Raw genomic sequence first — 26297 nt, 5'->3', positions numbered from 1 at the left:
GTTATACCTCACTTTTTGTGTACGTTCTGAAACAAAACTTATGATCCAAGGTATTATTTCTGGTCTACATCCTAATTTAACTAGCTTGCTCACTCACAGCAATATTGTGGTCCACATTGTCAAAGGCCTTAGAGAAGTCGGTCAAAACCAGCCTCCCCAAGGACTTAGGTGTGTTACTACCAGACAAAAATACATTCAATAAATCAATTAAATAATGGCTGGTAGAGAAACCTTTTTGGCTACCAAATTGTCGCTTATAAATATTCTTATTAATGTCCGAAATTAACCAGCGGGATACGAATCCCTCAGCAATTTGAATCTGCTTGGTCCATAGACGGTAACATTTACTGTCTATTGAAGAAAAACAAACAGAAAGTCATCGTCAAATCTGAATCTGATCTCCTCCGCCTTCTGTGAAATGTATCAACTAAGAGATAAGTACTGTACTTTCCTCTGTTCTTAATCAAATTATCTCATCAAATTAACTACTGCATCCAGTCCAATTGTTGCTGAACATTGAGACTATTCGTTATCATTTAATTGAGCATTATTTTCAATAATTCTTATCTATTTAACTTATCATCGTTTTTGCTTGAACACATCTTAACTATACGCTGTTGCCATTCCTTACAATTAACTATGCCGCTATTGCCATATTGCTGCATAATTACTTAATGACATTTTCATATTTCATGCAACATAATAATTATGTAATGGCTTTCAATTATCATTAACTGATTGCCTAACTAAATACATTGTTTGATTTTACTCTGTATTTATTTCTGTTTTCACATATCATTTACTATTGAACTTTTTTACCTTCAATTTATTTTTACCTGGCGATTAACTTAATTTATCATTGCTTATCATTTATTCTGAATTTATTTTCTCTTTATCATCTATTTTTGAATACCTAACTTTTAACTCATATTTTTCTGCAATTATTGATTCTTGATTGAATTGTTTCAATCATAAATGTGTTGTATATTATCTACATACTTCAATTGTTTTTTATATTGATTTATATTGATTTTTATTTTTTATATTATATATTTTTTATGTCTTCTGACCCAAACTTTGACCGACTATCTAACAATTTTTTTTCCCATTTTTCCAACAGATCTGATAATTTTACTACAAATGTGGATCCGGATACTCACTTTTTTTTTTTAATGACCAAAACCTCTCTAAATATTACAATCCCAGTCAGTTCCCGACCAATATTAAATCTCACGAATGCTTTTCCACTATCCATTTTAACTCAAGAAGCATTTTAAAAAATCTTGACCAAATCAAACAACTTCTTGAAATAGTTAATCACCAATTTGATATTATTGGTGTTAGCGAAACATGGCTCAAACATGACAACCCTTTAGTCCAACTACCCAATTATCATTTTGTTTCCAACCACAGAACTCATAAAGACGGTGGTGGGGTTGCCTTATATATCCGTGATGGCCTTGAATTTTTCCTTAGAAATGATCTAACTCTGCAACCCTCTACTTCTGAATCTATCTTTATTGAAATTGTTAGACCCAACCTTAAAAATATTCTTGTTGGAACCATTTATAGACCGCCTTCCCTTGATCCTAAACAATTTACTAATGAACTTGACTCTGTACTTTCCTCTTTATCAACAGAAAACAAGATTGTCTACATTCTTGGAGATTTCAACATCGATATCCTTAAATACGATACTGACAACAATGCTCGTGATTTTATCAACTCGCTTTTCAGTAATAATTACCTTCCTTGTATCCATAGACCTTCCCGTATCAGTAAAACTTCTGCCACTTTATTAGACAACATTTTTACTAATCAGATTGAATACCAAAACACAAGTGGTCTACTTTATAGCGACATTTCCGATCATCTTCCTGTCTTCAATATTTCTCTTCTCAACGCTTCCTTCCCTAATCTTAATCCTAATAAAAACTATACTTTTAGAAAATTTAACCTTACTTCACTGGCAAACTTTCGTCTTGAAATTTCCACCCAACAGTGGATTGATGTTATTAACACTGATGACCCAAATAAGGCTTATTCACACTTTGAACTTATATTAAAATCAATATATGATAAACACTTTCCTCTCCTCAAAAACGAAAAAAAAAAAAATAAATTAAAGTCATGGATGTCTAATGGCCTACTTAATTCAATTAAACACAAACATAAACTGTACTCTAAATTTATCCATTGTCCCACCCAAAAAAATGAAACAGCCTTTAAACAATTCCGTAATAAATTAAATACTACAATTAAAGCTGCAAAAAAAAATCATTTTCACAAAACGTTTCTCAAACACAAAAATGATATTAAGGCAACTTGGAAATCAATTAATTCCCTGCTCAATAAATCAAATAATACACATACAAATACTTCTTTCAATTTTCAAGGTGAGTTGACCAATGATTCCAATATAATTTCAAATGCCTTTAACAAATATTTTGCTGAAGTCGGCCCTTCACTTGCTAATAAAATTCCCAATAGTAACAGATCATTTAAAGACTTTTTACCCAACCCTACCCCTAACTCAATATTCTTTACTCCAGTCAATGAGGCCGAAGTTTTTAAAATCATTTCTACCTTTAAAAACAACAAATCACCCGGTATTGATGATTTCCAAACCAAGCCCATCAAACATATTGCCGATCTCATTTCTTTTCCACTTACCCATATTTTTAATCTTGCTTTATTAAAGGGTGTTTTCCCAGACAGGATGAAGTTTGCGCGCGTTACCCCTATCTACAAATCTGGAAGCAAATCTGATTTCTCTAACTATCGCCCCATCTCTGTCCTCTCAATTTTCTCTAAAGCTTTAGAAAGGGTAATCTACGATCGTACATTTTCATTTATCTCAAAACATGACATTCTTCACAAAAATCAATATGGCTTTAGAAAAGGTCACAACACACCCATGGCTCTCATTGACTTAACAAACAAAATTGTTGACGCATTTGAAAGTGGTCATCTAGCCATCGGTGTTTTTATAGATTTGTCAAAGGCATTCGACACAATAGACCACAATATACTTTTATTTAAACTATCCCACTATGGAATCAGAGGGCCCGCATATGATCTTTTCAAAAGTTACCTTACCAATCGTTTCCAATGTACCAAGTATTCTAATTCTGTCTCCAACTTCAACCCTGTTACTTGTGGTGTCCCCCAAGGCTCTCTTCTTGGCCCCCTCCTATTTATTTTATATATTAATGATATATATCTTTCTTCTTCAATTCTTAATTTTTTTCTATATGCTGACGACACCACTGTTTATTACTCTGACCCTGATATTCAAACCTTATTTAATACTGTTAATACCAATCTGACCCTCATGTCTCAATACTTTTCAGCTAACAAACTTTCTCTTAACCACAAAAAATGTAACTTCATCCTGTTTGGGACCCCTCAGAAAATTAAAAACATTGATACTGCAAACTATAACATTTCTATTAACAATCATGATATTCCCTCAGTCCAATCTGCTACATTTTTAGGAGTTCATCTTGACAGTCGACTTTCATGGAAAAATCACATCAATTTTGTTGAGAATAAAATTTCCAAAAGTCTTGGCATCATCACTAGACTTTCATCTTTTTTACCCCCTAACATTCTTCGTATTCTTTACTGCTCCCTCATCCTGCCTTATCTTAACTATTGCAATATTGTCTGGTGCAACTCTTATCCTTCCAGTATTAAAAAACTTCAAACTCTTCAAAAAAAGGCCATCAGGGTTATATCTGGCGCCCCACCCCTGTCTCATTCATCTCATCTTTTTTCAAAGCTTAATCTTCTCAAAGTCTCCGATATCAATCTAACCCAACAAGGCTCGTTCATCTTTTTTTCTATTAATTCTAACCTTCCCAAACATCTCTGCTCCATGTTCACTCCAAATTCTTCAATTCATTATCATCATACCCGTATTTGTTCAAAATTAAATATTCCAACCCATAAAACCAACCACTTTCAACACAACATTAGGTATTCCGGACCCACTTTTTGGAACGATCTGCCACTCCCCATCTTAAACTCTGTTTCTAGCAAATCATTTTTATCTAAACTTAAAAGTCACCTTATTTCCAAATATTAACTTTGCCTCGGTCAATTTTATTTTTTATTTTTCATTTATATTTTTGTTAAATTTTCATTGTCTGTGTCTGTAATAGGTACGTCCTCCACAAGATGTGTTTTTCATCTTTCTGGGCGTGTACCTTCTTCTTTCGAAATTTTGTTTACATATATATTGTTCATTGAAATCTGTTTTGTATATGAAAGGAGAAAATAAATGTTGCTTTGAATTGAATTGAATTGAATTGAATCTTAGCAATAGTGCAGATTAGAGATATATGGCGCAATTTGTTTACATTCACAATACTTCTGTTCTTCTCCTTGGGGTAACTACAGCATCCTTCCACAAGGTGGGGACAATGCCTTTGCTTAAGGATGTGTTGAAAATATACGTTATTGGTTGGCTAATCTCACATGCGAATTCCTTCAAGATTTTGTTTAGAATATTGTCGGGTTCGGGAGATTTTCCAACCTTCACTTTCTTAAGTTCCAGATACATCTTCCATTCTCTGATACACAAGGCGGCAGTTATGCAGGTAGCAATTATGGGAATTTGTTCAAGGCGATAGGGGGTCTGATGTTCGCTATGTTACCAAAGACGAAGTTGATAGCATTGCTCGTGCCAACCAAATTATCTAACGGAACACTTGGGGCACAAATAGTAGGTTGTGGTTTAAGCATATTATCTCTATATATAGATATATTTGTTGGTGTCGATGTGCAATAAATTGATTGTCCAGTTTTATTATTTCAATTGAACTCACAATATCAGTAATATTTTAAAAATATATAAATATTATTGGTTCCTTTTTTCAAGAATAGAATGAAATGTTTTCTTTGCTGCATGTATATTCTGAATAAATAACAAAATGGCATCCAATGATGATGACTTTTTGATTGAAATAAGTTGAATATTGATATTATTGAAAGCAAATTAGTACTATGCTTTAATCACATTGTTACTTTCTACTAACAAAACCATGTTACCAGGCAGAATGCTAAAGTGTAGATAAATCAATAATACATTAAAATAATAATAGACCTGCTGATTTCATTAACCTGTAGTCAGATAAACAGTAATGTTGTTCTTTAAAATTGAATTATTAAGGGTCTATTTTTAGAATTAGAATCATCCACTTTATATACGTTATTAGTAAAAGTAAAATAAATGAAATGAAACGAAATGCATCTATAATTTGAATAAAAACTAAATAAAATCTCTTGCAACTGATCATGATGTTATGATTAACATTTTATGAATGTTACAACAAGTTGGTACTAATTGTTGCTTGAACATAGGCTGATTTATACTAAACAAAGAACTCACTGTGCAAACTGAATTTACGCAACATCTTAGCGTAAATCGTGTTAGGCTTGAGGAAAATAAAAAAATTAATTAAAACTTCATGATTTTAATTAAATTTCGAGAATGTAAAATTATCATCATTCGTAAATAGTGAAATATTTTTAAATGCAAGCACACGTAATCTGCCAGGGTAGTCGATTTGTCTGACGTTGTTTGACTGATTACGTACATTTTGAAATGCTGACAAAGAGAGTGTTTTGCTAGATCGAGTCACATTTTGATGTAAATCAATAAATAGTAGAGCAGTAGGCCTATAGACAAATAATTAATTCTTTACTATACGAGAAAACGAAACAACCAATCTGGACACATGTCTGAGCACTTTCGCCTCATAAATATTCATGAAGTTATCATCGGTATTTACCCCATTGTTTTAGCGGTCATTATTGTAGTCGTTTTTCACTGTACGGTTGATGTGTCCTAAGAAGTGTAACAAGGAGGCAAAACAGGCACACCACTGCTAATGTTATGGCCAAGTGGTGATCTCATGGTGAGGTATAACATGGATAAAGGAATAGAAGGATATGCATCAGTTTGAGATCAAAGCTTCCATGACTCTAACCGACAGAGCGGGGACCGCCCACAATGTTACAAAATACAAAGTTTAATTAACCGTCGTTATATATAAATCCAAAGGCAAATTACTGAAAAAATGACAATGCTGTAGGTATCAGTGGCTGGATCTCAATGGAGATACAAAATAAAAGCGAAAAGCTAAATCAAAAGGAGAAATAAAACAGCCAGAAAAGTTAGCAGAGCTTTCGGGCAACACTAGCCCTTCATCAGTGCAGGTGAAGGAATTTGGATAACGTCATAGTATAACACATTAGGCAATGAACATAAATTCGAAACCGCCCGGTGATATATACTGAAATTTAATTAATTAATTTGAAATATATATACCTGCGCCGGAACTGGCTGGCAGTCATCATTTGTGTCTGGCGTTACTAGTAGTTATGTTTGTAAAATGATTTGATATTCTATATATTGATTTTGTTGATAAACTGGATGTTAATCTACGAAGGCCGGGTAGGCTACCACTCACGTCAACCGGAAATGAGTCGAAGTCTAACAGAAGCCGAGGTAACATGTCCGGGTGGACAGGTCAATTCAGGCCTAGCCATACGAACGCCGATAGTGCGTAAGCTTACGCGGGAAGAGATTTTAGGCTTGCAGCCTCAACATTTAACCAAACCACATGATTTGGATTTGATTCCATTTAAATATCTAAAACGGAAACCAGAGGCGTTCGTGGTGGAATCAAAGCAAGAGCGAGATGAAGGAAATTCAAACCGCCATTACCGACATGTGTGTTTGGTAATTCTCAATCACTGAGAAATAAGATTGACGAACTACAAGCATGCTGTAAGTACAGTAGAGAGTTTAGAGAGGCTTGCGTAATGTGTTTTAGTGAAACATGGTTTATTGAATCGGATTCAGACGGAGCTGTTAGTGTGGATGGTTTAACATTGTTACGTCTAGACAGGGATAAAAACATAACTGGAAAGGAACGAGGTGGTGGTGTCTGCATTTATGTGAACAACAATTGGTGTACTAACACATCAATTAAAGAGCGGTATTGCACAGAGGATATCGAAATGCTAACTGTATCGCTGAGACCTTTCTATTTACCGAGGGAATTTGATAGAGTGTACATCTGTGTTGTATGTTCATCCAAGAGCAGATAAAGAAATCGCAGCGAGGAAAGTCGCAGAGGTGGTGAGGAAATTAGAGAAGATTTCTCCTGATGCACCCAATTTCATTCTTGGCGACTTTAATGCTTGCAAGTTGAATGCTGTATTACCGGAATACAGACAGTATGTTAAATCCGGAACTAGAAAGGACCGTATATTAGACCAATGCTATGGTAATGTTAGCAATGCCTATAAGGCTTACATTATGCCAAGTTTAGGGGGCTCAGATCATAATTGTATCAATTTAATTCCAAAGTATAAACAAAAAATTAAACAACAAAAACCCATTTTAAAAGAAATTTTAATGTGGTCAGATGATAATGCTGGTATGTTGGATAATTGTTTTGAATGTACAGACTGGGACTTATTTTTTAGATCATCGTCATCAATAGATGAGACTACTGAGGTTGTAACAGAATATATTAAATTCTGTCAAGATATGGTAAATCCCAAAGAAAAAGATCAAAGTGTTCGCAAATAACAAACCTTGGCTTACCAAGGAACTTAGAGAAGCTTTATCAAAGAAATATTACTTTTCAAAATTTAAAGAAGGGAATGATGATGAAAAAAGGGAGCTTCAGAAAATTGTAAATAAAAAGATTAAATCATGTAAAGAAAATTATGGTAAGAAGATTGAACGTAAACTTAAATCTAAAGATACACGCCAAGAATGTAACCGGTATGAAAAAGAAAATAAATGTAGCAAATCATGATTTTAAACCAAATGATTTGACAGTTATGATTTTTCTGCTGAAAGAATTACCTTGACGCAGAGTTTTAAAGGGAAACTGCCTGATTCAGAATGTATAAAAATAGATCCATTGGATGTTAAGAAATGTATAGAAAGTGTTTCAGTAAATAAGGCTAAAGGACCAGATGGTATATCTGGAAAATTAATCAGGTCATGTGCAAATGGGTTGTCAAGTATTGTTAGTAGGCTTTTTGAATGTTCCTTAAAATCTGGTGTTATTCCGGAACTATAGGGAAAATGTCCGAAATAATACATGTACCTAAATCATCTAATCCTAACGTGATTAATGATTTCCGCCCAGTTGCGCTGACTGCTATTCTGGTGAAAATTTTGGAAAAAGTTGTTAGACAACAACTAATGAAGGAATGTAATGACTATCTTGACAATATGCAATTTGCTTACCAGTGCGATCGTGGGGTTGATGATACCATACTTACCCTCCTACATCTTGTTGGTTCACATTTAGACAAGAAGGGTACATATGCAAGAGGCTTATTCATTGATTATTCATCAGCCTTTAATCTAATGCAACCGCATATCCTATTGGAAAAGCTATCTAAGTGGAACATTAGCCCTTATATTTCGCTCTGGATAAGTGATTTTCTTACATGTAGGTCTCAATATGTGAGGTTGGGTAACTCTGTCTCTGACAAGATTGTAATAAATACAGGCGCACCACAAGGCCCCCAAGTCTTTTTACTATTTACACAAGTGATTTTCTCCCTGCTAATTCAAACTGCCATATAGTAAAATATGCAGATGACATGGCATTGATTGGTCTGTTGAGGGATAATACTAAACACGTGTATAATAATGAATTTGATAGGCTAACTAAATGGTGCGATAAAATTACTTGAAGATAAATGCTAAAAGTTAGAAATAGTGTGGGATTTAGGAAACAAAATGATAAGGGATGCTTAAAACTTGACGGGAACGTTATTGAACGTGTCCATGAATATAAATATCTTGGCACGTTCATAGATGATAAATTGAAATTTGATCAGAATACTGATGAGATTGTTAAAAAAGGGAATCAAAGGCTGTACTGGTTAAGAAAACTTAATACTTTAAAGTTAGTAATGTCACACTTAAGTTGTTTTATGAATGGGTCATCCAATCTATTTTAGTTGTAACATGTATAGCATGGTTTGCGAATCTAACAGAGAAGAATAAGACTAGACTAAGGAGAGTGTGCAAAACAGCTTCTAGAATAATAATTGGTTCAAATGTAAAAGATGTTGATGGTGTTTATGAAAAACAAACGTTGAGCAAAGTCACAAAAATTATGGGAAACAGTTCTCACTCATTACACAATGAATTTATTGTAAATAGATCAGGGAGAGTAATAGACCACCACGATAAAATAATTCATGTTTTAGACTATCTTTTGTTCCAAACGCTATTTATATTTTTAATTCACGATTTAAGAGAAGTTTGAAATACCGATGCCTTCACTATTCATACCTGTGCAGTATGTTATAAATATTTTTTTGTAATTTGTTTTATAAGTATTTTAAATATGTTATATGGTCTTTTTATATTTATATTCTTGCCAAAGAAGACAATTTGCATATGTAATTTTATTTATTTTATGACGAATAAAATGTTATCTATCTATCTAGGTAGGCCAATTGGTAGGCTAATCTTAAGTGTAGTATGTAGTAGCTACAACGTGTAGTCATGATCTATATACTCACTGTTATCTACTTCTTGTGGGAATAATAATACAGAAATGGACAAGGTACTTTTATGCTTCGTCTGTTTATGTTTAAGTTTGCCTTGCGTCTACTTTTCAAAACGAGCGCTAGAGTGTAGTAAAGGCAGTGGTGACATATCGCAATTATACATAGCCAACCAATCCCGGATCAGGGATTGCAGTTTTCATTCGATTAGGCCCGGTGATTGGATGTGATGTGGATGACATAACCATTAGCAAATCACCAGACACTACAATTTAAATATAATCACATCGATAATTTAAAGGAGATTTACGAAGAAACCACTGCTTATCCATATTAAAAACACGTTTGTTGTATTTGACACCACAAGACACGTTAACAACACACATGGTCAAATGCATGATTTAATACTCTATAGATTAACGCAATTTTTAATGACAGGAGGTGGCAGGCCAATATGATAATTCAAATATAAAAATTGCATATTTTATAATTTTTTCAAATACTTAAAATTACCGTCCGATTGTGATTAAATTAAAACAGAATTGTTCAGCAATATATTGTTGTCAATTACTCATCGACGCAGACATGCCAATAGATCAATCAGACTGCGCATACGTTTTGTTCTCCAAAAATGTAACAGTTGGTTAATACGTATTTACAATATTGTAAAAGTATTGCAATACTATGTATCTCAGTTTTAAGTTTATTCTCCAAGGACTCATAAATTTACATACAAACTGGGAGTCTGATAGATTTAATTAGTAAACAGGGTTACATCAGGTGGTTAAAATCAGTACCGAGATTCTAACCAATTTTATATACCATCGAGTAAACATTCTAGAAATAACGCGCGATTTACCGAATTTTGCCCTTACGTAAATTTATATGTAGATAATTGTATAAAGAAACGAATGCAAATAATTGTTGAGTCGGGGAAACTCAATAAAAGGAAACTTGAACAACTCCTGCTATTGTGTATATAAAGCTATAAGCTTGGTATTTATTAAATTTGTAAGGAAACAGAACTAACACATCCAAAAAGTATTCAGTAAAATTAAAAATAAATAATAACAAATTTAACATGCGCCCTCAACACTGGCGAGTCATGCGAACAAACAAACTATAAACGCCCTCAGCGTCGATCAAACAATTGACCTACATAATAAATAGGCCTAATGTAACCTTTTACAATTTACCAATAACAATTAACTTTATAATTTAAACCACATACTCAATATAACTTAGCAGCGATATCATTATAAACATTTTAATAGTCACAAATAACGTTCCTTTCATACATGCAATACATGTCTATCCGTCAACGCACAACAGAGCGTTGATCACAGTATACTTATGTAGCCTGTGAAGTGTGATCGAGGAATCAAAAAGTAGCTAGCTTACTAGCTCAGCTGAATAAAATGATGAAAACCCCGCAAACAACTATGGTTATAAGAAAATAATGTTAATGGAAATGTGTTGAAAAGATTATATGTATATAAAGAGGAAAGCAGTACTAGTAGAAATTGTATATTAGTAAGGTTTCGCAATCTTACGATAACGAAAACGGATACGTCACGCACACGTATTCGTTTTTCGTAAGCCAGGAAAAATCTGTTTCGCATGGCAACGAAATATTGTGGGCACCGTCCAAAATCTGACTGCGGTAGATTTGAGCGAAGCAGCAGGTACTTGTTGCTTGGTGCTTGGCTACCTAGGCCTAGCGTAACATCAAAGCGAGTGAGGACTTTACAAACTGCTATTTATCAAAATTGACCTAGCATTTAAGTAAATTACTTTCAATAAATCTATAATTATATTATATTCATGAATCATTTCTGATGATTCAAATGCAAAATGTGCAAAATAGATCAAAAACTATATTCGTTTTGTAGTTACGAATATGATTGGTGATATTCGTCAACACGAATACGCTTTACGAATATGAAATGAGGATCAGCTCAAAAGTTTCACAAATGTGTGACGTATCCGTTTTTGTTATCGTATTCGTAAGGTTGCGAAACCTCCCTATTAAAACAAAATTATGGAAAATATGTAACGAAATGAATACCACTTTAAAAAAGCTTAAATGTAAGCAGACGATAAAAACAAACATTGTTAATAGAATATTATGCAAAGTGTACTAATATGAAAATGTTTTTAGGGAAAACTATACGTAAAGAGATAAAGAAATTGTGTATGGAAAGATAAAAAAAACATTAATTATAATAATGTACATTTTTAAATATTTTTTTATAATGATTTATTGGTCAAACTGTCTAATTATGAATTTTAAACTGTAATTCTACAAACATTGACGGTTTATTTTAATCTACAAAATGTTTAATAATCAAGAACCATGACACTACTGTACCTTAATGCAGAATGTGCAATTTAAATAAACTTAATTTTAATTTTAATAAATTATAGAACTCACTAAACTTATATACGAAATGATAGTATTTTTATACTTCAAATCATTAACATGATAATAATATATAATAATATAAAAAATAATATACAAAAGAATGTTTAATATTTGTTTTATAAAACACATACTGTTCTAAAGTAAACTTTTATTTAATGAATCCATGTTTAATCAATGGGGAGTTTTTTGATTTCCGACGACCGATGACCAACCTATGTCAGGTCAATCGATGTGTCGTCGGTCGTGGACCTACTGTAGAGTTGTGGTTTGGTGGTGATGCTTGGCTACCAATTCTAGTGTCCTGGGTTTAAGGCCTGTGTCATGTCATTGTTTTTCTAATGACCAATAACAATTCCACTACCAAAAACTTGTAATAAGACTTTGTTTATGTAGAGAATCTCGTGTATATGATTGTCTTGTAATAAGACTTTGTTTATGTAGAGGATCTCGTGTATATGCTTGTCTTGTAATAAGACTTTGTTCATGTAGATGATCTCGTATATGCTTGTCTTGTAATAAGACTTTGTTTATGTAGAGGATCTCGTATGCTTGTCTTGTAATAAGACTTTGTTTATGTAGAGGATCTCGTGTATATGCTTGTCTTGTAATAAGACTTTGTTCATGTAGAGGATCTCATATATGCTTGTCTTGTAATAAGACTGTTTATGTAGAGGATCTCGTATATGCTTGTAATAAGACATTGTTTATGTAGAGGATATCGTGTATATGCTTGTCTTGTCTTGTCTTTCCGCTTCAACGTTGAATTAAATAGCCATGTAATAGTTCCATGTAATTAAACGTATAGCAAAAAAAAAAAAACCACAAAAACAACAACAACCACAAAACAGTCAGAATGTTGCTATAATAGTGATACACTGTAGTAGTAATAGTATACACTTTTAAAATGATTTCACTCATGTGACAGTTTGTTGTGAAAGTCAACAATAGACATGAACATTTAACTACGTGGACAAATATACATAAACAATAGATACTGTAGACTAACTAAGAAATTACAAAGAAACAAAATGATATTTTAAAAAAAGTAAGTAAAACAATAATATTCCTCATTGTAAAGTAATTGTCTCTTTTTCCATGAAATGCATTCGATAGGACGACATTCCTAAAGCGATTACAATGAATCCTAAACAGATATTAGACAGATGTGCCATGTTTAAATATACTGCAAACTACAGGTAAGGCTTACGCGCCTTTTCTATAAGAAAAAATGGCAAAAGGTTTAGGTTTTATCAGTATTTTTAGGTCTCATTTCCTGAGGCTGTATAAAAGCCACGGGTCGTGTTCAATTTGTATAAGCAACGTTTGGTTTATTATCTAAGCAACAATCGATAATTGACCTAGGAGTTAATTGGTATCATGAACATCGCTGACAAAACATATATTTCCAAAGGAAGTGCCCACCAATCCAGTTCAGCACCAATTGCCATCAATACAAAAGGAAACCAGCAACAAAAATCTGTGAAAATGAGAACCCATATTTTCACTGCTAGTTTGATATCATTTTTTTTTCTTAGATTTCTGTTAGCACTTGTTGATGAACGCTTGGTAGACACGAAAATGATTACATAACTCACAGCGATGATGATAAAACCTAAACTGTTGAATCCTATGTAGATAGCAAAAGCTTACTACCAGCCTGGCCAATGGCTTTTTGATAATGGTAGTGCAAGGCACACTTTTTTCACGGTTCTGGAACAACTACCCCCCCCCCCCCCCGGACAACCACCACCCGGATAACTACCACCCGGACAATTACCACCTGGACAAACCATTACCCTGCTAGGACAACTACCACCCGGACAACTACCCTCTTAGGACAATTACCCCCAAGGACAACTATCCACTAAGACAACTACCACATAGTAAAATTATCCCCTAGTACTACTACACCTGGGTAGGTAACAGTCAAACCAATATTCCATATTTACTGGACTTGCAGTAAACGTATAATGTCATTAAACAGCTCTTACGGTAAAACATTTGTTTTGGAAAAGAAAAAGTATGAACAAATCAGGCCAATTGTATCGATAGTAAGGGGCTGATAAAAAAAATGTTTATATGATTTTCGATGACAGGTGAAAACTGTGTTCCTAGATTTCTATATGATTTATAAGCAACACTAACACTAACGTTTTCTTTCGTATAAGTTTAAAAGAAAAAGTTTTAACATCAAGTAGGTCTACGCAGAGATCCGAGGGAATCATAAAATAGAAGGGTAGTTGTCATAGAGGGTAGTTGTCCGGGTGGTAGTTGTCCTAGGGGGTAGTTGTCCGGGTGGTAGTTGTCCTAGGGGGTAATTGTCCGGGTGGTAGTTGTCCTAAGGGGTAGTTGTCCTAGGGGGTAATTGTCCGGGTGGTAGTTGTCTCCGAAGGGGCTAGTTGTCTTAGGGGGTAAATGTCCGGGTGGTAGTTGTCCTATGGGGGTTATTGTCCGGGTGGTAGTTGTCCTAGCAGGGTAATTGTCCAGGGGGTAGTTGTCCAGATACGGGTTTCACTCCATAATAATTATATCCAATATAATACCAGCCTAAATCAATGAAGTTAGCTATTAGTGGAAGAAAACTGAGCACAATCCAACATAGCCATGCAATTCCGATAATAATTCTACAATTTCTGCACCTAAGACGTTTGGCACTAAATGGATAAGCGATGTTTATAGCACGGTCGATGCTTAAAAGCATCAGTGTAAATACAGAGGACTGACAATTGCACCAGCAAAACTGCAAAGAAAACTTAACTATCCTTCCAATTATTAAGTGATCATTTAGAATAAAATGATCACCTATTATTGTTTTTGTACACTTTTTGTGTAACAATTATCTCAAAATGTGTAAAAGGCAATGATCACAAAAATTTCACAATGTCTTTTAAATACTTTAACTTAGTCCTAATAAGCTTTTCAGTGTGATCACTCATCCGTGACGTCACTTATACGCCATTTTGTGAAATCACATTATCAATCATATCTCCATAATTCATTATAACATATTAATGAAATTCACTAGGCCTACACGTTAACTTCAGGTCAAGGGTAAAAATATTAGCAAATAAAACGCACGCGCACGTAGCTCGTTAAAAATTTAAAAAGCTCAAAATCACGTTTTTATCAATTTAAAATGAATTAGGCCATTTGCGTGTTTTAAAAAATTACACGTGTTTTTGCGCGTGCGTACATAGAAAGCGTAAAAAATAACAATTCGAGTCCATTTCGACTTAAAATAGTGCAATACGAGCACGTTAAAAATGACAAAATGCGCACATTAATTGTACAAAAGTGCTAAAAATGGTTAAAAAAAGGCCTTTTTAAAATGAATATAACTCTTCAGAATGGTGACCCCTATTTTTTAAAAACTTATTATGGACGTTAATGAGTTGTAGATATAAATGTATATACACATTAGACGTACAAAATGGTATGACGTCCTCATTTGGCCACATGAATTTTTAAAATAGGGTTTTTTCCCCTATTGTCATAGACTACCATATTCAACAGAGAGCAGCTTGCTTATCTGTGATCGATTTTCTTTTAATTTTTAATATATTCTACCTCAACCAATTATGTTACTCATGAGTTGCCAATATTTTCATTTTGATGACGTCATCACGTCTTAAAATTTGAATAACGGCGGTTACGTAATTTCACCTGCAACGTATATTTGAATACCTTACAGCTCTTCTTAATTAAACTTGACCTTGATGTTTATAACTTATTATGAGAGCTGGTGAAATGTAGAAATGAATTCATATAAAAATTAAGCCTATCGAATGTTGTGACGTTATCATATGGCCAGTTGAAGTTAAACATTATTTTTTCACCTCTTTCGTCAAAGTTATACAAATTTTAAAGAGCGCGCACCGCGCTTCTACGTGCCAAATTTTCTTCCAATTGTTATATTTTATTGCTCAATTCATTATCTTTCGATATTGTTATCCACAAGTTTATTTTGATAATATCATCAGTGCCAAAAAATGATGTGTGTCCGTAATTTCACTAATGCTACACTCTATATACTGTATATACAGTATTTTCTGTACATAATGTATACGGCATATAATAGGCACAACTCAGCACTAAAAGCGTATAATAGGATGGCATACATCAACATTTTCCGATTGTATGTCAACATACGCGCATGTTTAAAAAATATTAATGTCAATAAAATTATAAAAACGAATTAAATTCTAGTTATATTTCAAATTGTGCGTATCGCCCTCTATAATGCCTATCTACACATAAAATGATAATCAAATAGACTACCATTAACAGATCAGACACGGCAAGGTTGGTGATGCGTCATATAATAACGGCTAAATTGCCACTGCTGAAATTACAATAATCCCCATCAATACCCATATGTGTTCACTTCCTAGTAACTCTTCACATGAAGAAAATGGATCTACGCCGGGGCTGCACAATTCAATGTCACTCTCAATGGAACATAAACATGACCTTTCCGAGTCCCTATAAAAGTAAAGGTAAACATAATTGCATAATAAATGATTTTTGTATCATTACTTCTAAAATAAAAACAACCTAAAACGTCGGATGGGACATTTATGAATTTTAAATGCATGTATGAAATTAATAAATAACAACATTTTAATTAATAGTTGATTATGTATAATTGAGACATTTACGTAACTTTATTAATTTACACCAAATACTGTGGTAATCATAATATGACGGTTTTGCCGATGAGGGTATCTGGATGTTCTGTGCTACAAACGATTCCGAGACATGGGCTAGTTTAACTACAATGGCAGTTTTATTATCACAGTGCTCGTGTATAATAATGGATAGACAAAGACATCAACTTATAGTCAAGAAAGTAGAGATGTGTTCAAGCTAGGATCATCTCAACATATTTTATTCAATGCTATTGTAAAGCCGATTGCAATACATGTAACTTTAAGTTAAGACAAAATCTCTCATTTCCTTTTGAGTAAATGGCGGCCATTTTAAATACATTTACCACTTTATTTCTTTTTTTTGCTGACCAAATAAGCCTACTTACAATTTTGTTAAGTTTGCCAATTCCGTAAAAGTACTCCTGCTGAAATACTGTAAGTTGTTACCGCATAACCATCTACAAAATAATGTAAAGTAAAACAAGCATAGGCATAAACATGATTAGTAAAATGTATAAAACATTAAACGACACCCAAACTCCCCTCCCCCCACAAAAAAAAAAAATCAGAGTGGCCCCAACCTTATTTCGAATGTTAGAATAAAAAATCCAATGAGTAAAAGGTTGACAGAAAAAACATGGCAGTTGTTTTAACCTGTCTACCGATTACACTGTAGTGTTTATTTTAACAGAATCAAGAATCCTAATGGTAAAAATAGGTTGTTAAATTTGTAATGAAATTACAACAATGTTTACTTACAAAGTTGTCAGTGATGAAGAAAAAGCATTTCGATCTATGGTAGTTATATCGTTGTATTGTAAATACTTTTAAAAGATAAATCAATTAGACATACTTGCATGCAAGGGTATGCATATATTACATTATGGAAGGGTAGGCTACAAAATATATGGGGAATCTTTAGGAGAAATCCTATACAATTTAAACACAGCATGGATTCATTCCGGTTTTATAAAAATTAGAGACATTGTAAATAAGTAGGCCTATGGTTTATAAATTCGGACACATGTTTCTCGTTACTCTGGTTTCTCTGCATCACGTTACTTAAAACATTAAAAAGAAAACAAAATGGGTAGCAGAATTCTTGTTAATAAATAAAACATTCAATTCCAATCAACTGGAAAATAATGATTTTCTTATTTGTGGCGTAAACACCACTTTTATTCACATTCATATTATCTTTCATGTCATCACATAAAATCATATTATTTATCACATTTTTGTTAATTCCTAATGTCATTACAATTTGATAAACTTCATCAGTAACATTTTGAAATCTTTGTATTTTATTTTAATTTATTTAAAACATATTTATACAGGATAAAAACAGGTATAGATGTGTCACATGTTTTACATATGGGTCTCTTTATACAAAATAAAGGGTTTCGTTTATTATTTTTTCCACTCACTTATATATATATATATATATATATAAATCAATGATGTTGCGTAGCACTGTGTAAATTATATATAAATCATACTGTAAATTATAGAAACAGTGCTCATATTCGGAACATGATCTCATAATCGCGTCGAGCATAGCTCATTGGCGAAAGTTCCGTATTTTTTAGTTGTATGAAAAAATGTCTCTGGCGGGATTCGAACCTGCAACCTCTCGCTTACAGGGCGAGTATCATACCACTAGACCACAGAGCCATGTATGGTATTATCACAGATTTTCACCCACCAGATACATTCTCTCATACAACAAACGCCCTCACAATCAGTGGAGGCTTAACAAGTCAGAACAAATTCCAACCCTAATTCGCAACGGTTTTTTAAATAATATTGTGTATATGTAAATCAATGATGTTGCGTAGCACTGTGTAAATTATATATAAATCATACTGTAAATTATAGAAACAGTGCTCATATTCGGAACATGATCTCATAATCGCGTCGAGCATAGCTCATTGGCGAAAGTTCCGTATTTTTTAGTTGTATGAAAAAATGTCTCTGGCGGGATTCGAACCTGCAACCTCTCGCTTACAGGGCGAGTATCATACCACTAGACCACAGAGCCATGTATGGTATTATCACAGATTTTCACCCACCAGATACATTCTCTCATACAACAAACGCCCTCACAATCAGTGGAGGCTTAACAAGTCAGAACAAATTCCAACCCTAATTCGCAACGGTTTTTTAAATAATATTGTGTATATGTAAATCAATGATGTTGCGTAGCACTGTGTAAATTATATATAAATCATACTGTAAATTATAGAAACAGTGCTCATATTCGGAACATGATCTCATAATCGCGTCGAGCATAGCTCATTGGCGAAAGTTCCGTATTTTTTAGTTGTATGAAAAAATGTCTCTGGCGGGATTCGAACCTGCAACCTCTCGCTTACAGGGCGAGTATCATACCACTAGACCACAGAGCCATGTATGGTATTATCACAGATTTTCACCCACCAGATACATTCTCTCATACAACAAACGCCCTCACAATCAGTGGAGGCTTAACAAGTCAGAACAAATTCCAACCCTAATTCGCAACGGTTTTTTAAATAATATTGTGTATATGTAAATCAATGATGTTGCGTAGCACTGTGTAAATTATATATAAATCATACTGTAAATTATAGAAACAGTGCTCATATTCGGAACATGATCTCATAATCGCGTCGAGCATAGCTCATTGGCGAAAGTTCCGTATTTTTTAGTTGTATGAAAAAATGTCTCTGGCGGGATTCGAACCTGCAACCTCTCGCTTACAGGGCGAGTATCATACCACTAGACCACAGAGCCATGTATGGTATTATCACAGATTTTCACCCACCAGATACATTCTCTCATACAACAAACGCCCTCACAATCAGTGGAGGCTTAACAAGTCAGAACAAATTCCAACCCTAATTCGCAACGGTTTTTTAAATAATATTGTGTATATGTAAATCAATGATGTTGCGTAGCACTGTGTAAATTATATATAAATCATACTGTAAATTATAGAAACAGTGCTCATATTCGGAACATGATCTCATAATCGCGTCGAGCATAGCTCATTGGCGAAAGTTCCGTATTTTTTAGTTGTATGAAAAAATGTCTCTGGCGGGATTCGAACCTGCAACCTCTCGCTTACAGGGCGAGTATCATACCACTAGACCACAGAGCCATGTATGGTATTATCACAGATTTTCACCCACCAGATACATTCTCTCATACAACAAACGCCCTCACAATCAGTGGAGGCTTAACAAGTCAGAACAAATTCCAACCCTAATTCGCAACGGTTTTTTAAATAATATTGTGTATATGTAAATCAATGATGTTGCGTAGCACTGTGTAAATTATATATAAATCATACTGTAAATTATAGAAACAGTGCTCATATTCGGAACATGATCTCATAATCGCGTCGAGCATAGCTCATTGGCGAAAGTTCCGTATTTTTTAGTTGTATGAAAAAATGTCTCTGGCGGGATTCGAACCTGCAACCTCTCGCTTACAGGGCGAGTATCATACCACTAGACCACAGAGCCATGTATGGTATTATCACAGATTTTCACCCACCAGATACATTCTCTCATACAACAAACGCCCTCACAATCAGTGGAGGCTTAACAAGTCAGAACAAATTCCAACCCTAATTCGCAACGGTTTTTTAAATAATATTGTGTATATGTAAATCAATGATGTTGCGTAGCACTGTGTAAATTATATATAAATCATACTGTAAATTATAGAAACAGTGCTCATATTCGGAACATGATCTCATAATCGCGTCGAGCATAGCTCATTGGCGAAAGTTCCGTATTTTTTAGTTGTATGAAAAAATGTCTCTGGCGGGATTCGAACCTGCAACCTCTCGCTTACAGGGCGAGTATCATACCACTAGACCACAGAGCCATGTATGGTATTATCACAGATTTTCACCCACCAGATACATTCTCTCATACAACAAACGCCCTCACAATCAGTGGAGGCTTAACAAGTCAGAACAAATTCCAACCCTAATTCGCAACGGTTTTTTAAATAATATTGTGTATATGTAAATCAATGATGTTGCGTAGCACTGTGTAAATTATATATAAATCATACTGTAAATTATAGAAACAGTGCTCATATTCGGAACATGATCTCATAATCGCGTCGAGCATAGCTCATTGGCGAAAGTTCCGTATTTTTTAGTTGTATGAAAAAATGTCTCTGGCGGGATTCGAACCTGCAACCTCTCGCTTACAGGGCGAGTATCATACCACTAGACCACAGAGCCATGTATGGTATTATCACAGATTTTCACCCACCAGATACATTCTCTCATACAACAAACGCCCTCACAATCAGTGGAGGCTTAACAAGTCAGAACAAATTCCAACCCTAATTCGCAACGGTTTTTAAAATAATATTGTGTATATGTAAATCAATGATGTTGCGTAGCACTGTGTAAATTATATATAAATCATACTGTAAATTATAGAAACAGTGCTCATATTCGGAACATGATCTCATAATCGCGTCGAGCATAGCTCATTGGCGAAAGTTCCGTATTTTTTAGTTGTATGAAAAAATGTCTCTGGCGGGATTCGAACCTGCAACCTCTCGCTTACAGGGCGAGTATCATACCACTAGACCACAGAGCCATGTATGGTATTATCACAGATATTCACCCACCAGATACATTCTCTCATACAACAAACGCCCTCACAATCAGTGGAGGCTTAACAAGTCAGAACAAATTCCAACCCTAATTCGCAACGGTTTTTTAAATAATATTGTGTATATGTAAATCAATGATGTTGCGTAGCACTGTGTAAATTATATATAAATCATACTGTAAATTATGATTTGAGTATGATACTCGCTCTGTGTTATTCCATTTATTGTATGATACTCGCCCTGTAAGCGAGAGGTTGCAGGTTCGAATCCCGTCAGAGACATTTTTTCATACAACTAAAAAATACGGAACTTTCGCCAATGAGCTATGCTCGACGCGATTATGAGATCATGTTCCGAATATGAGCACTGTTTCTATAATTTACAGTATGATTTATATATAATTTACACAGTGCTACGCAACATCATTGATTTACATATACACAATATTATTTAAAAAACCGTTGCGAATTAGGGTTGGAATTTGTTCTGACTTGTTAAGCCTCCACTGATTGTGAGGGCGTTTGTTGTATGAGAGAATGTATCTGGTGGGTGAAAATCTGTGATAATACCATACATGGCTCTGTGGTCTAGTGGTATGATACTCGCCCTGTAAGCGAGAGGTTGCAGGTTCGAATCCCGCCAGAGACATTTTTTCATACAACTAAAAAATACGGAACTTTCGCCAATGAGCTATGCTCGACGCGATTATGAGATCATGTTCCGAATATGAGCACTGTTTCTATAATTTACAGTATGATTTATATATATATATATATATATATATAATTTACACAACATATATTAAATGTGGGTGGATGGAGATCAAAGTAAGTTCACTGAACTTTAAGTCGTGACCCCCGTATGCCTATAAGTATACTAACATTGCTACAGAGTAGACTAAAAATAAATATATAATAGGGTTAAAAGAATTCTACTTTTTTTAAACTTTAACTTTAAATTATTACACAAAATAATACTGCCAATAAACAAAAGGCTTCATACATGGCAAGTAATAGATTATAACATATGTCAAAAATGTCATACAATCGAAGAAGAAACACATCTACTATATTACTGCGTATACGCCAAACAAGTATGGACTACAATAAATGGAATAACACAGAGCAATATAAGATTTTAGAATATCATAATTGGAACAGATAAACAATATACAAATACTATAATAACATAATAATATTACATTGTATGGCAAGCCTCAGCTGTCTGAAGTATTCAAAATATTATATTATTATATCATGTTTTATTATATTATATATTGTATTGTAATGAATTATACTTTTGCATTATATTACTTGGTTTTAGCATTATATTATTACTTTATAACATACAACATTATTATATTATACGTATTCGTTAGTTATATTATTATTTTGTAATGATGTTATTATTAGTCCTGTTCGAAAGGACTGATTTGATACTTATACGTCACGGCTTATTTCACTTCTTCTAACTCTTTCTCTCCCTCCCCCTGTTCACTCTAGCAAGAGCAGCGGCAGGATCTGAATTGGGCTATGAGTATGACATAGCCTATGTGTGGCTATTGAAGGACCACCGTCGGACAGCTACTACTAGGCTAATACTACAATACAATAATACTACTACAATAACTACTATTGTTACTACAACTAGCTAGGCTCTAGACTAGCTAGGCGTATGTATGATGTTCTACATTTTGGGTATGAGTATGAGCTGACATGGTTATGGGTTGACCTGTAGGCCTATCCTTCTAGCTAATCTTACTAGGCCTCGAGTAGGTCTACGCTACCCAGTCTGGCTACAATAATGAATGGTCTTTTGTTTTATAGCTTTATTGATAGCTGGGTTCAAATCTGGGTTGGGACAGCTTTTTCTCATTCTCAAACAGATTTCCTTATCATAATAAAATAATATATGAATTTAACTGTAATATTGTAATGTATACATAATATTAGTAATTGCCATTGCATTTATTATTATTAATATATATTATACGGTTACCCCTTAATATAGTATCATTTCCTTGTTATATTTTGCAATATTTTCTTCATAATTCTACAATTTTGTCTTTCACAGCACAAAATATCGTACTGAATCATCACGCACCAAGTCTCATAAATCTCTACTGTATTTCTCCAAGCTACTCCAGCTGCTACATGGTATTGCCATGAGGCTAAACTACACGGTATACTGGCACTACCATCATTCCTGGCCCGTCAACATGGACCACATTATGGTCCAACACATAAGCACAGTCATACTTACTACTGATTCAAAATAGTGAATTACACCCTGTGGTCAAGGCTTTATTTGCTCTTATGCTTATTTCCTCCAACATACAGAGTACGTAGGACTTCCAATTTGCTTTTATACCTGTTAATTTAAAAATTATTTATGCCTATTGTTGCATAAAGTATCAAATTTAGACTGTAAATACTGGGATGATCACCCTAAATTTTCTTTTTTAATTAACAATTTTATATTTCACAGCTAGAAAAAAACCCTAAAGCATCATACAGAGTTTTTTATTCATAACTGTTGAATTGCATCCCAATATATAGTACCTTTTGGTATTATTTCTAAAAAGACAAAGGCAGATAGTTCCATATATACAGTACTCTCTTATAAATAGATGTATCTCTCCAAACTACTCTAAGACAAGAAATAAGTTGTATACACCTAGAGGACTTATGGTAGTACAGTCGATCGCCCTCTCACTGGTCCGGTAAACATAATCTCTATGCCCAGATTATTAAAGTAATTAAAGTACAATATTACAGAGATTTTTTTTTCTTTTCACAGAAATCAAAATTATGTGTATAGAAAGCAGTACTCGTATTAAAAACTAAGCAGGTTGTACTCTTGAACGCAAACTGGCAGGATATTTTGAATATTTTTTATTGTTAAAATGAATGGAATCCTAACTTCATTTTCTACGAACTGGACATATTACGACACTTTTATTGAAATTTATTTGAATAGACCTTCATGTAAATTCATTAAAGGCTACATGATTGTTTTATATTTTAATATGTGATAGTAGAAAATAATTGTGTATAATGAGGACTATGAATCTGATACTTGCATTCTCATCTTTTTAAAATTTTATTTATAATGCTGGTGGTAATGAGTTTAAAATTTAATTATATTGACTATTTTTGAAAATCATCATGTCCTTATAAATTCATGTATATTTCTTTTGTGTAATATAGTTCATGTATTATGTATTAAATAAATTGGTAAGGCCCTATACTTTTATTATTTAAGGAAAGTTTATATACACTGTTATTTTATGCCTACCAATATTAGTATTCATTGTTAATGTAAATATTTTGTCTAATTGCCTTGATTTTTTGTATAGGCCAATGGCATCAATGTTTTTCTCAAAGCAAATTAGCCTAATATTATAATGCCACATGATTCATTGATTTCTGATATTCTGTACTTGTGTATGCATTACTAAAATAGTAGATAATATATTTTATTTATAATGTATGTATAAACATATATTCAGATTTTTGTAAACATTTTTAAATTTAAAAATTATTACAATACCCATCTACCTTTCTGATATTGTTACTATTATATAATATTTTTTGAGGCAGATTGTTTTCAATAAAAAAAAATTAAAACAATTAATTTGACTTATACTGTACTACGTTATCAAGGGCTTCTCTCGTCCAGTGCCCACCTTGACCAGAGGTCTGAGGCAGATACTAATAAGAGTCAGCAGTGCTGATTTCAAATGCCTAACGGGACCCCAGCTCCGTATACAGCACCCGTTATTCCCAGATTGTAGAATTATGAAGAAAATATTGCAAAATATAACAAGGAAATGATACTATAGTATAATTAAGGGGTAACCGTATAATATATAATTAATAATAATAATGCAATGGCAATTACTAATATTATGTATACATTACAATATTACAGTTAAAGTCATATATTATTTTATTATGATAAGGAAATCTGTTTGAGAGTGAGAAAAAGATGTCCCAACCCAGATTTGAACCCAGCTATCAATAAAGCTATAAAACAAAAGACCATTATTGTAGCCGGACTGGGTAGCGTAGACCTACCATCATGGGCTGGCTGACTAGTAGTAGTAGTAGTAGTAGTAGTAGTAGGAGTAGATTAGTAGCCTAGCCAAAGGCAGCGCAGCAGGCCCGGCCCTACTACTACTAGTCCTAGGCCTAGCTAGGCCCTAGCCTAGTACTAGTAGGCCTAGCCTAGGCCTAAGTAGTAGAACATCATACATACGCCTAGCTAGTCTAGAGCCTAGCTAGTTGTAGTAACAATAGTAGTTATTGTAGTAGTATTATTGTATTATTGTATTGTAGTATTAGCCTAGTAGTAGCTGTCCGACGGTGGTCCTTCAATAGCCACACATAGGCTAGCCTATGTCATACTCATAGCCCAATTCAGATTCTGCCGCTGCTCTTGCTAGAGTGAACAGGGGGAGGGAGTGAAAGAGTTAGAAGAAGTGAAATAAGCCGTGACGTATCCAATCAGTCCTTTCGAACAGGAATATAATAACATCATTACAAAATAATAATATAACTAACGAATACGTATAATATAATAATGTTGTATGTTATAAAGTAAGGTAAATGCGTTTAATATAATACAATTATATCATAATATAATGAATTTTATTAATAATATAATAGTAAATGTTCATAATATAATGCTAAAACCAAATAATATAATACAAAACGTCAATAATTTGTTACATTTTTCACATAATATATTAGAAATAGATATAATATAATGTATTCTGATACATTAATTTGTATAATATAATGCTAAAACCAAGTAATATAATGCTAAAGTATAATTCATTACAATACAATATATAATATAATAAAACATGATATAATAATATAATATTTTGAATACTTCAGAGAGCTGAGGCTTGCCATAACATTGGGTTACTTCTTTCTATAAAGCTAAAGTGTTAAACACTTTTATTTATGGCAAGCCTCAGCTGTCTGAAGTATTCAAAATATTATATTATTATATCATTTTTTTATTAT

General features: G+C 33.5%; 1 protein-coding gene and 10 non-coding genes across 11 annotated transcripts in view; 1 reads left to right on the top strand and 10 right to left on the bottom strand.

Annotated features, from left to right (window-relative positions):
• Positions 1-26297, bottom strand: part of LOC144852740 (SRA stem-loop-interacting RNA-binding protein, mitochondrial-like) — a 204474-nt gene that overhangs the window by 166624 nt on the left and 11553 nt on the right. The gene's annotated exons all lie outside the window — the stretch shown is intronic.
• On the bottom strand, positions 18238-18309 carry Trnat-ugu (transfer RNA threonine (anticodon UGU)). Its single transcript has one exon. It is a non-coding gene; the product is annotated as a tRNA-Thr (tRNA).
• On the bottom strand, positions 18605-18676 carry Trnat-ugu (transfer RNA threonine (anticodon UGU)). The gene has a single exon. It is a non-coding gene; the product is annotated as a tRNA-Thr (tRNA).
• On the bottom strand, positions 18972-19043 carry Trnat-ugu (transfer RNA threonine (anticodon UGU)). The gene has a single exon. It is a non-coding gene; the product is annotated as a tRNA-Thr (tRNA).
• On the bottom strand, positions 19339-19410 carry Trnat-ugu (transfer RNA threonine (anticodon UGU)). The gene has a single exon. It is a non-coding gene; the product is annotated as a tRNA-Thr (tRNA).
• Positions 19706-19777, bottom strand: Trnat-ugu (transfer RNA threonine (anticodon UGU)). The gene has a single exon. It is a non-coding gene; the product is annotated as a tRNA-Thr (tRNA).
• On the bottom strand, positions 20073-20144 carry Trnat-ugu (transfer RNA threonine (anticodon UGU)). Its single transcript has one exon. It is a non-coding gene; the product is annotated as a tRNA-Thr (tRNA).
• Positions 20440-20511, bottom strand: Trnat-ugu (transfer RNA threonine (anticodon UGU)). The gene has a single exon. It is a non-coding gene; the product is annotated as a tRNA-Thr (tRNA).
• Trnat-ugu (transfer RNA threonine (anticodon UGU)) lies at positions 20807-20878 on the bottom strand. Its single transcript has one exon. It is a non-coding gene; the product is annotated as a tRNA-Thr (tRNA).
• Positions 21174-21245, bottom strand: Trnat-ugu (transfer RNA threonine (anticodon UGU)). The gene has a single exon. It is a non-coding gene; the product is annotated as a tRNA-Thr (tRNA).
• On the top strand, positions 21838-21909 carry Trnat-ugu (transfer RNA threonine (anticodon UGU)). Its single transcript has one exon. It is a non-coding gene; the product is annotated as a tRNA-Thr (tRNA).

This window comes from Antedon bifida, chromosome 9, assembly GCF_963402885.1.
Source record: "Antedon bifida chromosome 9, ecAntBifi1.1, whole genome shotgun sequence".
NCBI classification, from domain to species: Eukaryota; Metazoa; Echinodermata; class Crinoidea; order Comatulida; family Antedonidae; genus Antedon; species Antedon bifida.
Note: the sequence above shows the minus strand (reverse complement) of the source record. Positions and strands in the feature narration are given on the sequence as shown.